This window comes from Lepisma saccharinum, chromosome 20 (assembly GCF_977018435.1).
Source record: "Lepisma saccharinum chromosome 20, izLepSacc3.1, whole genome shotgun sequence".
Lineage (NCBI taxonomy): Eukaryota > Metazoa > Arthropoda > Insecta > Zygentoma > Lepismatidae > Lepisma > Lepisma saccharinum.
The window spans coordinates 1,710,760-1,722,722 of record NC_139248.1 but is presented as its reverse complement, the minus strand read 5'-3'; the positions used below and the strand labels follow the sequence as shown (position 1 = coordinate 1,722,722).

The 11,963-nt window shown below is 36.3% G+C and overlaps 1 long non-coding RNA gene across 1 annotated transcript; it reads left to right on the top strand.

Moving 5' to 3' along the window:
• Positions 1 to 2,025: 2,025 nt before the first annotated feature.
• LOC146003704 (uncharacterized) lies at positions 2,026 to 3,839 on the top strand. The gene is made up of 2 exons (XR_014443851.1): positions 2,026 to 2,139; positions 3,503 to 3,839. It is a non-coding gene; the product is annotated as an uncharacterized LOC146003704 (long non-coding RNA).
• The last annotated feature ends 8,124 nt before the right edge of the window (positions 3,840 to 11,963 follow it).

Below are 11,963 nucleotides of genomic sequence, written 5' to 3'. Positions count from 1 at the left end.
GTGGAACCTACTCACAAGCCAGGCACCTACCGAGTTCGTTCACGGCTGCAGATTATCAAGATGGACACTATCAGCTGTTGCGGAGGATGGTTTTGAAGAAAGAAGAATTGCAAGCCCACTTCGTTTCAGTCGTAATTCGAGTAAGTACGTCATGTTAGTATGTTATTAATATTATTGGGTATGAACATAAGGACAATTGGAACAAATCTGGGGGAGAGTGAAATACGTATGTATTGTGAATTGTTGCTACGATGTACCTAAAGAATTAAATACGTCGTGCCATTTTCCTTCTTATTGTTAATTACATTGTTCCACGTACTTTGTAAGAATTAGAGCTGATATTTTTGCAACATTCCTTAAGCTTAGCAATCGCGAAATAAAATACTACTGCAAAATATATTTTGATACACCTGGGAAATGTATGCCAACATTCCACCAACGTCACATCAAAATGTAAAATAACGATGCCGCACAAAATAAGAACAATTAATTTTCTGCAACATATTGTCCTGTTGCAACTAGTAAATGAAATTACGGTACTATAAAATACTTCAATTAGGCACCACTACCATATGTTATATATAGGGGGAAAAAATGGTACACATGATTTATACAGTACGTGAACTGATGATAAAGATTTTAAAGGAAATTTTGACACTATGTTTTAAGTTGTATTAATTGCAGGTCGAGTGTACTAAATTACGTACTCCCTCGAATTTCCAGGAAAAATTCCCCATGGAAAGATTAACTGTTGTTAAGACTATATCAGAAGCTTGGGGGCATAGAAACGTATATTTACAGAGTTACGGACATTAGAATTTATCCCAAATCTATTTTTTTATCACGACGGGAATGTAAAATTATCTTTTTTTTTATTGTAATCACAAAATCTAACCTAAACGCCAAAGCACCAGTAAAAGTGAAAGTACTCCATTCGGTTGCCCACACACTGGTGAGAGAAAACCTTTTTTTGTGGCAAAAATGTCATTAATAATGTATATATGTGTGTGTGCATGGGAGGGGGTACTTGGTATACTGTATTCATAACCATCAATTGAAAAGGGGAAAATATTTTTTTTCTATATGCAACCATCAACAGAATGCACTCAGTTTAACAACCTTATGTCATGTGTTGATAGTGGGTAGCATGAATTTATTTTAAGCATGAAAATTTTTGAGTCAGTGGGAACTGTTTGATAGAAGTTTCCTTGTAAGAGAATTTATATTTATTTTTTCTGAAATAATTTTATAGGTGCTAGAAGCTCTCATTTTCACAACATGGAGGTACCAGCCAGATGGTTATAGGTCATCAGCCAGTGTATAGAGCAAGTGTGCAGTGCTATGGTGGTTATTGCTCCTCACAATGGATGAAGTTCCCAATGATACAAGCAGATCAGCTGGATGTTAATTGGAGGTAAGATAGTGTACGTTATTTTTGTTTCATTATAATAACACCTATTGACATCCATCATGTGGTGGGTTTTAGACAGCTTCTACAATAAAATGTAATAAAACATAAATACTGAAATGAGTGGCTGACTGGCCATGTAGGTAGGTATATTGTGCAAGTGAACATGCTAGTTTATTTTCAATACTATCCATATAGTTCTGGATTAGCAAACAAATTTGTATCACTTTTTATCTCGTATTCCTATTTGCATGGACAAAACAATACAATTATAATTGTTAAGACAAACCAAATCAAAGGTGCTCATGGCGATAACAGTTCCAGAGTGATATTCTTTTAATATTTTATTATTTTTTATTGGAACACAGTAAAAGGTGAATTTGTGGGGTTTTCAAAACAGTTGCTATTTTCAAATAAATCAGAAGTAAACAACTGAGTAATGTGTAACATCAGATGGATGGTATTTCTCATTCAGAATAACATGAATATATATATTTTTTTTTAAAAAATCATTAACTTTGTGCAGTATCTTATTATGATCAATACCTCAACTTGTTAACCCAATTATTTGTGCAAAAGTTACAGTACTTTTCCTCTTTTGCAGATAGCCGATTAAAATAAAAATATTGTGACTACTCTCGGTATCCAGGGTGGACACATGAGGAATTCCAACATCAGATACTTTTGTCAATATAAGAATAAGGCAGGTACAAGGAACACTTGGCTGTTAGGTATGTAGATGTTCTAAGTCTGGAATAATTATTGTTAATAATTTTTCCATGAAGTATTAAAATTGCACTCATCTCATATATGAACTGCATTATTAAAGATGTGAAGTACTATGTTTATTACCATTACTGTATTATGAATATATGTGCAGTGTTGTTTCATAATTATCTATATTCTACAATAAGTCTAGTATTCTCTTCTCTCACCTTTTTATTATTACAAAATGTGCATTATCCGTAAATTTTAAACTTAAACATTTCTGAGTTCTTCAAATGTTATCAAAACGTTTTATTCTTAGATACAAGTAGTAATAATAATAATAAGAAGAAGAAACCCTACCAGTATACAACAAGACCATGCTAGGGACAATTTTATGTGGAAGCATTTTTATTAATAGAAATGTTACGTGAATGTTTCATAAAATCATATAACTATTTCTATTCCAGACAATACTTTTCATGGAAGCCTTCACATAACATTCACAGTTAGCATAATCTATAATGTTTGCCACACAATGAGCATGTGATTAAATATGATACATGTTTAATTTGGATATGAATAACAAGATTATTGAAATGTAATAGAATTTGTAGAATGTAAATTGAGGATGTTGTAGGCAAGTTTATATAACACCTAGGAGTCATAACACATTAGCCCCGTCTAGTTGACTGCACTTTTTGACTCTCTTTGCACTGTCTAGTTGGTTGCACGGTGCAACACTGCGTTGTCTAGTTTGTTGATTTGGAGTCAAGTAGTGTATTTGGTGTCTGCACCATCTGCACTACCTTTCGGACTGGTGTATGGTCACGTGGTGTGTGCTAACTAATCAAATGACCGTTCAAAGCAGCAGACAGGCATTTGTTGAATCTTCTTAACTGGAACACTGCTTTCCGCCTAGTTGGTTGAACGTGATTTCCTTGCACTACTCTTGACACTGGATACACCTGCACTGCACAGAGTGTAAAAAAGTGCAGCAACTAGATGGGGCTATTACATGTTCATTTGTTCAACATTCCATTTGCTATGGAAATAGAGCTTTTGTGGAACACTTGCGTATTTTTGGAAGTCAAACATTGACATTGCGATTTAAACGAAAGTACTCAAAATTTATATAAATGTGGTACTTTAGAGGATTGCCAAATTTAACATACAGTTTGTTTCATAAGACACTGGGGGGACCATCACCGGATATGTGCACTTTAGATGTTTTGAAGTAAAGCAATAGATTATAGAAGTGCTCATAAGTTAATACTTGAATTCCTGCTGATCCTTTAAAATCTTTTAAGTGAAGTTACTTTCAATTGTTATTGGGATATTTATTCTCTACAGTGGAAACTCAGGACAGGCCTTTCTTTATCTTTGCAGGTAACAGTGGGTATCCAGAGGACCATGGGTCATGACACCAATAGATGGTGCTGGTGAAAACACTCGTGAGGTGCATAGCTGTCTAATGCCATTTGGACCATTGGCATCCTAAAACAAAAATGGAGGTGTCTTTTAAAGAACATGGTGCTTCACTATCACCCTCCTATGGCAACAAAAATCAAAGATGGAGGGATGGAAGAAAATTCAGTTTTCCTATCCACTGTCAACTCTGCATGTGTGTGTGTGTGTGAATCTTCAGATGTGCTTTAATGTTATTAAGTTTGTGTGAAATAGGTTTTCTGTGACATTCTTTTTGAAATATAACATTGTAACGGTACACCAGAGCTTTATTTCAATATTGTTAGCAGTGCCAATTCCTCACTTATTTCATTTAATTATTGAATACTTTAAATGGTTCACTTATTTATTTTTACTACCTGCTGGAAAGTTTTTTTGAAGATTGGGACTCAACCAACAGAAAACTAAATATCTGCTTGAGCCAGAATTTTCAGATAATTTTTCAGTAAAATGCACATCAGCCATTTCATATGACTTGGATGGCTGTTACCTTAAAATATATTTCTTTAAAGAAAGGAGATTTATATTTTCATATGCAAGATGAAACATGAAAAGATTTATTTTATTCTGTTTAAAGCTTCCCCTTTGCAACAGTTTTTAAGCCTTGTTTGTCGTTATGAAATATCAATGTACTTCATTGCCTTAGTTACTTTTGCCATAAAGTAGTGTGTTGTTGTAGAAGATTGTTATTGCAAGAGCTGTAACAGAACACACAAAAGGGTTTTCCTGAAGTTTTAAAAAGCTGATATTACATGCAAAGTTCCCATGTAGCCAGTTTTTTTTTTTTTTAACTATGCCTTTTCTGTGTACAAAAGGTCTGCATCATTGTGTATCTGATTTCATGAATATATGTTTCATAATGTACACAATCACCTCCCACTTGATTTAGAAAAGTTTCATTGCAAATATATTTTTCAGTGCTGTTCTATCTGAAATTGGTTTACTTTACTCATTTGCTCACTGACAGTTCAAGCCTCTTCATTGGTGTATTGGAAATGTTGCATGTTGCCATCTTGTAATCAAGGGATTCCATGTTCAATACTCAGCAGAGGCACTTAATGGTTCAGATACCACTTTAAACTGTAGCTTCTTTGTGCATAAAGACGACCTCATGTCATATGTTGCCGTGTGAGAACCAGAGGAACGTAACTCTAAAAAAGCCGTGTTTGGAATCAGATTCACCCATGTCCAGCTTTTCTCATTAGTGGTAAAGAGGATTTAAGTATCTTCAAATTACTGACTATTTTATATTCAGACATAATCACTCGTGAAAATTACATAAATTTAAGTTAGGTCCATCTGGTTCTCGTACAACAATATTGCAATAGTCATTAATGGGAGGACTTCTTTGAACAGTCTCCCCATTAATAGATTAGTCAAATCTTAATTACCTCAACATCAAGGGGACTCCAGATTTCATTTTCAATCTCTTGAGAGACTTTTTATTATTATTATTTTTTCCTTTTGATGCTATATTTCCATTTGCATACGGCATCCACAATAATGTTTGTTACATCATCTACTTGAAATGGTAGGGGTGCTTCCCCAATGGCATAGTTGTAACATATTTGCTTTGCAATCAAGGGGTTCCAAGTTTGAGAACCGGTGAGGCATAGTGGTTCGGATCCTACTTTAAACTGTAGGTCCAGTCCCAATTAGCTTATCTGTGCACAAAAGTTGACTTAAAACTCCACTCCACTCAAAGAGTAAGGGAAATCCTACACTAAGATTGTCATTATAATTCATAAATCTTTTCACATCACTGTCTCGGTACTATAACGACTGAAATAAATAGTTTTGAGGAATTATAGTTGTTGTACCAATCATTAAATAGCATCTAGGAATGCAAAATTTACATGTTAGAGACATTATAATTGACTGAAAATTTATGAAATGGAAAAACATGTCTTTGGTATTATGTGCCAATTCTCACAGTTTCCAAAAAAAAAAAAAAAACCTCTATTGCACTCCCATAATTTCCACAACTTGGATCTCTGTGTAAATTTACAATGCCAGTTCTGAAACTTCTTGGTTCTGTTAGGCATTAATAAGTTACAGCATACAATTTGTCATGCAATTACTGTGTTCTTCCTGCAATGGAGGTGCCATCTAGTTAAGCATATTCACAACTTGCCATAAGCTATTGCATATAACTAGCTAAGGATATTCACACCTCCAGAAATGTTAACTTGAATGGTAAGTAGATAGGTTGAGGTACACAATGAAGATTGTGTGGCTGTCATAAACTTCCAGAAGTAACAATTTTCATTTTTGATAAAGCACCTTTATGAAATCAGTAAGTATATTTTCAGATTTTTTTCCCCTTACAGGCCTCAGATTTTTGTCATGTTTTTATCCTAGCTTGTTTCTCCACACCAAATTAAATTTCCTATCTTCTGTGAACGCTATGATGATGCTGTCATTTGTCATGTAAATGCATAAGAAACCTAAGGCATATTTTTTTAGCAAATTCATTGTATGACAGCATATTTTTGTCATTTTTGAGGTATGTTTTCTGTACATTTCACTGAGGAAAATCACACTTGAATTGGTAATGCAAAGAAATTCTGTATACTTCCATCTCCATTCAATAAATTATGAATTAGTGAGGGGAGGAACCTGGATTTACCAGGAATGTGCCATAAAAGAATTACATCAAAAGGTTGCTTTTGCACTTTAATGTTATGTCAACAATGGATAACTCCTGTATTTCCCAATGTTTGATGTCTTCGTTCGATTTTTCAATATTTTTTTTTGTAAATAAAATTTGGAAAATATAGGATAAAATGCATACATATTCCTACAATGCTCATAGAAAATCAGCCCTTATTCACAAACTCCCACAATTACCTACCGAAAATCAATATTCTGCCAATAGAGAAGTTGGCAACGGTTCCGAATGTTAAATGGTATTCTTTTCTTTTTTCTTTCTTTTTCATTTTTGCAAATTTTATAGATGTATTAGACAGTAGTTTGGAATACTGGAAACAATATGTGAAGGTAAGTTTGAAGCTTGGAGAAATGAATTAGCACTGTTAAATTCTACACAAAGTATTATTTACCCGAGATACTTCGATTTTTAAAGGAGCTTACACGAGTAGCTGTGATTTGCAGCAAATAATCATTCTTGGTTTCCGATTATGTAAGACATGGAGTTTTAGCAGATTTTCATCAAGGTTCGAAGGGAGTTTTGTGCTTGAGACTGGATGTTTTGTTCACTTAGAGATATTGTTATAATGCTAAGAACCCTAAACCTGACTAACCCAACCTTACAACGAAAGTATTTAGGAATGTTTTATTAATTCTAAGAGCCTTAAATCTAACCTGCTTAACCTAAAACGTAAGATACCAATCAGCTATTTGTATCAAAGACAAGCAAAACATTCATTTTAGGAATATGTGTGTATTTTTGCCATTAAAATTTCGTAAAATATTATTTACCAAGAAAAACCTAACCTTCAATATGTTGCAATATATATATACTCCCAAACAATCATGTAGGTATGTGTGGAGGGGAAAAATCGTTCTTCACACGAGATGCAGCAAGAAATCACTAAAACTATAAAGAATGTGTGGTAACGATGTGTTAATACAGATAAAAAAATCGAGCCGTGTAAAAAATACCATTAATTTTGAATTAAACGATCGGAACTTGGACCGAGAAGTTACCACATATTTGAAACACCTCTTTTCATAATCAATTTGGGTAACACTTTACTATACCTGAGACAGATTTCTTCAAATTTACAGGAGAAAGTACTTACGCAAATCATTCTCTGTAGCGTTGTTGATGTTCGGGAATGTAATTTTGATTCATTTTAATGCGAATGCATGTGGTTTTGTACGAAAATCTATTTCCGACGCGCTATTGCTGCTGCCGCCATTTGCTTCCTGCATGAGAGCACAATACGCTCTCGTATTGTCCGTATATGCTAAATTGAACGAAAGGAGCGCTAATGGAACCAAACCTAACAGGCCTAACCTAACCTAGTAGGCATACCTCGTCCCCGTGATGGTTTGTGGGGCTACCGTGAATTTTTGGGCTAACGTCAATGGTTTTTCTGGCTAAAGGAACGATCAACGGTAAGCTATCGCCATGTTGTGCGTGGAAATAAACAAGAACAGTAAGTACTCGTAAATGTAAGAAATATACATTACTTTCCTAACAAATTAAATTATTTCACCTAAATAAGTGTTCCGGAATGCAGAATAGTACGTTAGCAATGCAAAAAAGTGCGAAAGAAATTATTTCCAGGTGTCTCAGGTAGAGTAAAGTAGTACCTAAATTTGAAAGAAACAACCCTCCCTCTCCCTGCCTTCTATGCAGTTAAGAAAACTACTATTACATCTTTAAAAAATATTGGGCTGGACATTCATAACATTGTACAACTTTTTTCTTCCTTTTTTAAGTCTTGACGTTATTAGCTAATTTGGTAAGTGCATAGATTTGTTTTATTTTTTCTTCCGAAAGATCCTCATGGAGTGCCACTCGCATACATGAATATTATCTATTCGAATAAACTCACTATTTATTTTTCCGTGCAGTTTTACATTTAAGATCAATTTCGACATTTGGGCAACTTCATAAGACAGTAAACAAACCACAATCGATTTTTAGGAAGATCGATCGATTCTTCACGACTCTCGATTTCAATTCTCGCCATCTGATTGGTTCTTTGGGTGTAGCCTCTACGACAAACTTGTTTTGAGTGCATCACAGACTATATTCTCAGTCGTTAGCAAGAACTCGTAAGCCATCGAAGTCGGCACTCGTTAACGACCAGTCAGGACTACGATTTTCTCTCCAATCACGAGTTGGGGTGTTAACGAAATGGTCGTTTCCGTGCTCACGTATTGAGAGTCGGGACTAAGCACCCGGGAACGGTAACGGTTGCATATTATGGCGACAAATAAGTCATTTTGCTGGTGGTTATATCTTCCATATTTGTGGACACTTACCGTAGAAACTTTTTTTGGTTGTGTTCTTTGTTGCTTATTCTTTATTTTGAAAGTCATTAAATGGAACTTTGATTCGTTCTAAGGACCGAAAATGCAATTCGTGGCTGGTACGGTAACGGTTGCATATGGCGAGAAATAAGTAATTTTGGGCGTGTTATATCTTCGTTATTTGTGGACACTTACCGTAGAAACGTTTCTTGGTTGTGTTCCTTGATGTTTATTCTTTGTATTAAAATCATTATATGCAACTCTGATTCGTCTTAAGGGCCGAAAATGCAATTCGTGGCTGGAAGGTAACGGTTGCATATGGCGAGAAATAAGTAATTTTGGGCGTGGTTATATCTTCGTTATTTGTGGACACTTACCGTAGAAACTTTTTTTTGGTTGTGTTCCTTGATGTTTATTCTTTGTATTAAAATCATTATATGGAACTGTGATTCGTCTTAAGGGCCGAAAATGCAATTCGTGGCTGGAAGGTAACGGTTGCATATGGCGAGAAATAAGTAATTTTGGGCGTGGTTATATCTTCGTTATTTGTGGACACTTACCGTAGAAACTTTTTTTGGTTGTGTTCCTTGATGTTTATTCTTTGAATTAAAATCATTATATGGAACTCTGATTCGTCTTAAGGGCCGAAAATGCAGTAGTAACGCACCTCCGTTGACGAAGAAAACTTCGTATAAATTTCGTCTAAACCGGAAGTAGATAAGATAAGAGATAAGGAAGTAGATAAGATAGGGGGGGGGGGTTGTTAATTGGTCTGGGCGGAAATGATAAGTGGATCGAGAGGAGAATAATTGTGTGTGAATTGTGATCAGTGTTGCCAAATGTGAATAAAAAGAGTAGTGTTTCCAACTGGGGTGTATTTCCTCTAAATTTGTATAGATTTGAATAGGTGTGGCTATTTTTGGGGAGCGTTTCCCGTTTGAGACCGTTGATGAGTCTGAGATTCCTGGAAATGGGTGTAACGGTTTTCTGTCTGAATAGAACATGTCCGAACATGTTTTGGGCGTAGGTTTGGATGAATTTGCAATTTCTGGGTGGTGTAACGGTTCTGTGTGAACATGCCTGAACATGTTTTGGGCGTAGCCTTGTAGTTTTAAGTTTGTTTAACGGAAATGGTGACGTAGGAGGGAAAAGGGTATAAATAGAAAGGAAAGAGGATCTTAGTATTATGTGAGGATGGATGTAAGCGGTACACGTTTGTCTGATAATGGTGTGAATTTCTACGAGATCAGCTACGAAGAGTTCTGGGAACTTGTTCGGTCTTGCGGCGATCTGGACAGCGATCGAACGGTCCTGGATCGGTTGCTGAGTTATTTCCCGTTTATGTATGTAGCGATACCTGAATCTCCCTGGTGTGGATGTCACGTGGTCAACGGCTCAGGAAAAAGAATTCACCGTCGCTGCGAGACTTTGAAGGAGATAGAAGAGAGGAAAAGAAGAGGTGACGAGAGAACAGGATTTCCGAGTCACCGGTGTATCTGCGAACTACGTCGCAGGAAGGAAGAGTTGGGCGAAGCTTTGAAGAAGAGAGTGAAAGAGTGGCTTTCTTTGTTGGCAGACCGAAATTCCGTGTGGTGTTCTGGCTGTGATCGTCCATTGTTATTTAACTTAGAAGGTCATCCTTGTTTCCCTGTGGTTCCTTCCGAAAGTTTCGATTTTCGCAGACGGCTGTTCCCCGACGATCCTGAGGATATTCTGGCTGAATCTTTATCGCCGATAGCGAGGACCCCGTCACCTACAGTATCTGATTTTGAGAATATTCTGGCTGAACCTTCATATCCGATACTAAGGACCCTGTCACCTACAGAACCCGATTTAATTCGTTTTTACCTCGTATGAGAGTGTTTACTCACCACGAGGGGGGTAAATATGTGTTATAAGAGTGGATGTGTCTAATTGTTTAGGGGCGTTTGTTATCATGTTAGTTCAGATAGATGGTGTTTGTGTAGGAATGTGTTATAAGACCGGTGCGGTTGGGACTGTAAATACAAAGATAGAGAAAATGTGATACTGTTTATTTGCTGGATGGAGAACAGAAGGAAAGAAAAGAAAAAAGTACGTTTCTCCGAAGAGGTGGATGTGTATGCGATACCGGGGGAGGAGGATCGACGAGGTACGTGGGCACTCGACGCTCTGCGCGAGAGGATGCGCAAGGAACTTCAGGGAGAAGTTATCAGCGAGGAAGAGGAGGGGTAGGTAGGTATATAAAAACTTCCGTTGTGTTTGAATTTCACTATTCACCAGACATCTTCAGCTGTGTACATCATTGGAGATAGTTGTTACCGGAGGAAGCGATAGAACCGGTATTGGAAGGTAAGTATGATGGGTTTGGTGTCCTGGGTGTTAACGTTTTTCGGTGGGGTGATTGGAAAATTATCCCCAGCTGAACCAGTTTTGGATTGTAGTAGTGACGTACCTGCTGCTGAAAGTTTACCGGAATCATCGATACGTCCAGGTGGGAGTACGGAAGAGAAATGGTATGAGGGTAGTTGTATTAGCGAAGTAGAATTTCGACGTAGTTGGGAGGAAAAAAAATGCCGGAATATCTGTATTAATATGAACTGTGTTTTCATCATGTTGCCTATGGTAAAAAACTTTTGCTGAAAACAAAAAACATATGTCTTACTTTTTGTTTCTTATTTCCAGATGGCATCCCTACCGTTCGAATTTGACCTCCTACACGCGAATGTGAAAAATGAAGCTGAACGTGGAGGTGAGAGAAGGAATCTATGGAGCAAGACCCATGCGAAGCAGGCTGAGAAGCAGATTGCGTGCTTTGTAGATTTTTGCGAGGAGAATGGTTTAGCTGGAGAGTTGTTGGAAAATCTGGAAGAGGTGTGCAAGGATATGGAGGTTAGGCTCGACAACCTCGTCAAGCTGTTCACGTACATATTCGACAAGAAACAAACAAGTCCGGTGTTTGAGGGATTTATTGAAAATATAAGAAAAGCTACCTATGTACCATCCCACTTCAGCATGAAAGTGTGTTTTGAACTGATGGAAGTTTTCAAAGGTGTGCGGAAGCAGAGAGGTATAGATAAAATGGGGGGTACAGAAGGTGAAATGGAGAAGAGGATGCTAGAGATTTTGAAAAAACGAAAATTGGATAACTAAAAACTAACAATGCTAACACACTAATCATCTTATTCAATTTTTGTTATTTCTATATATGTAATGTGTATAAGTTGTATGTTTATCGTATTGTTATGCATACAGTTTATAAAAGTTGACATGTGTGCAGAGTAACACTGTTTTTTCTGATCCATATATGTATTTTGAATAAATGGAAATAATAAACATATATTGAATATATATAAAAATGATTATGTTAATTATTTACTTGGAATACTTACAAAGTTCTCTCTCTCCATATTCGTGATGGCTTCTATAAGATGTCAGAACAAACACTGTCAGTGTA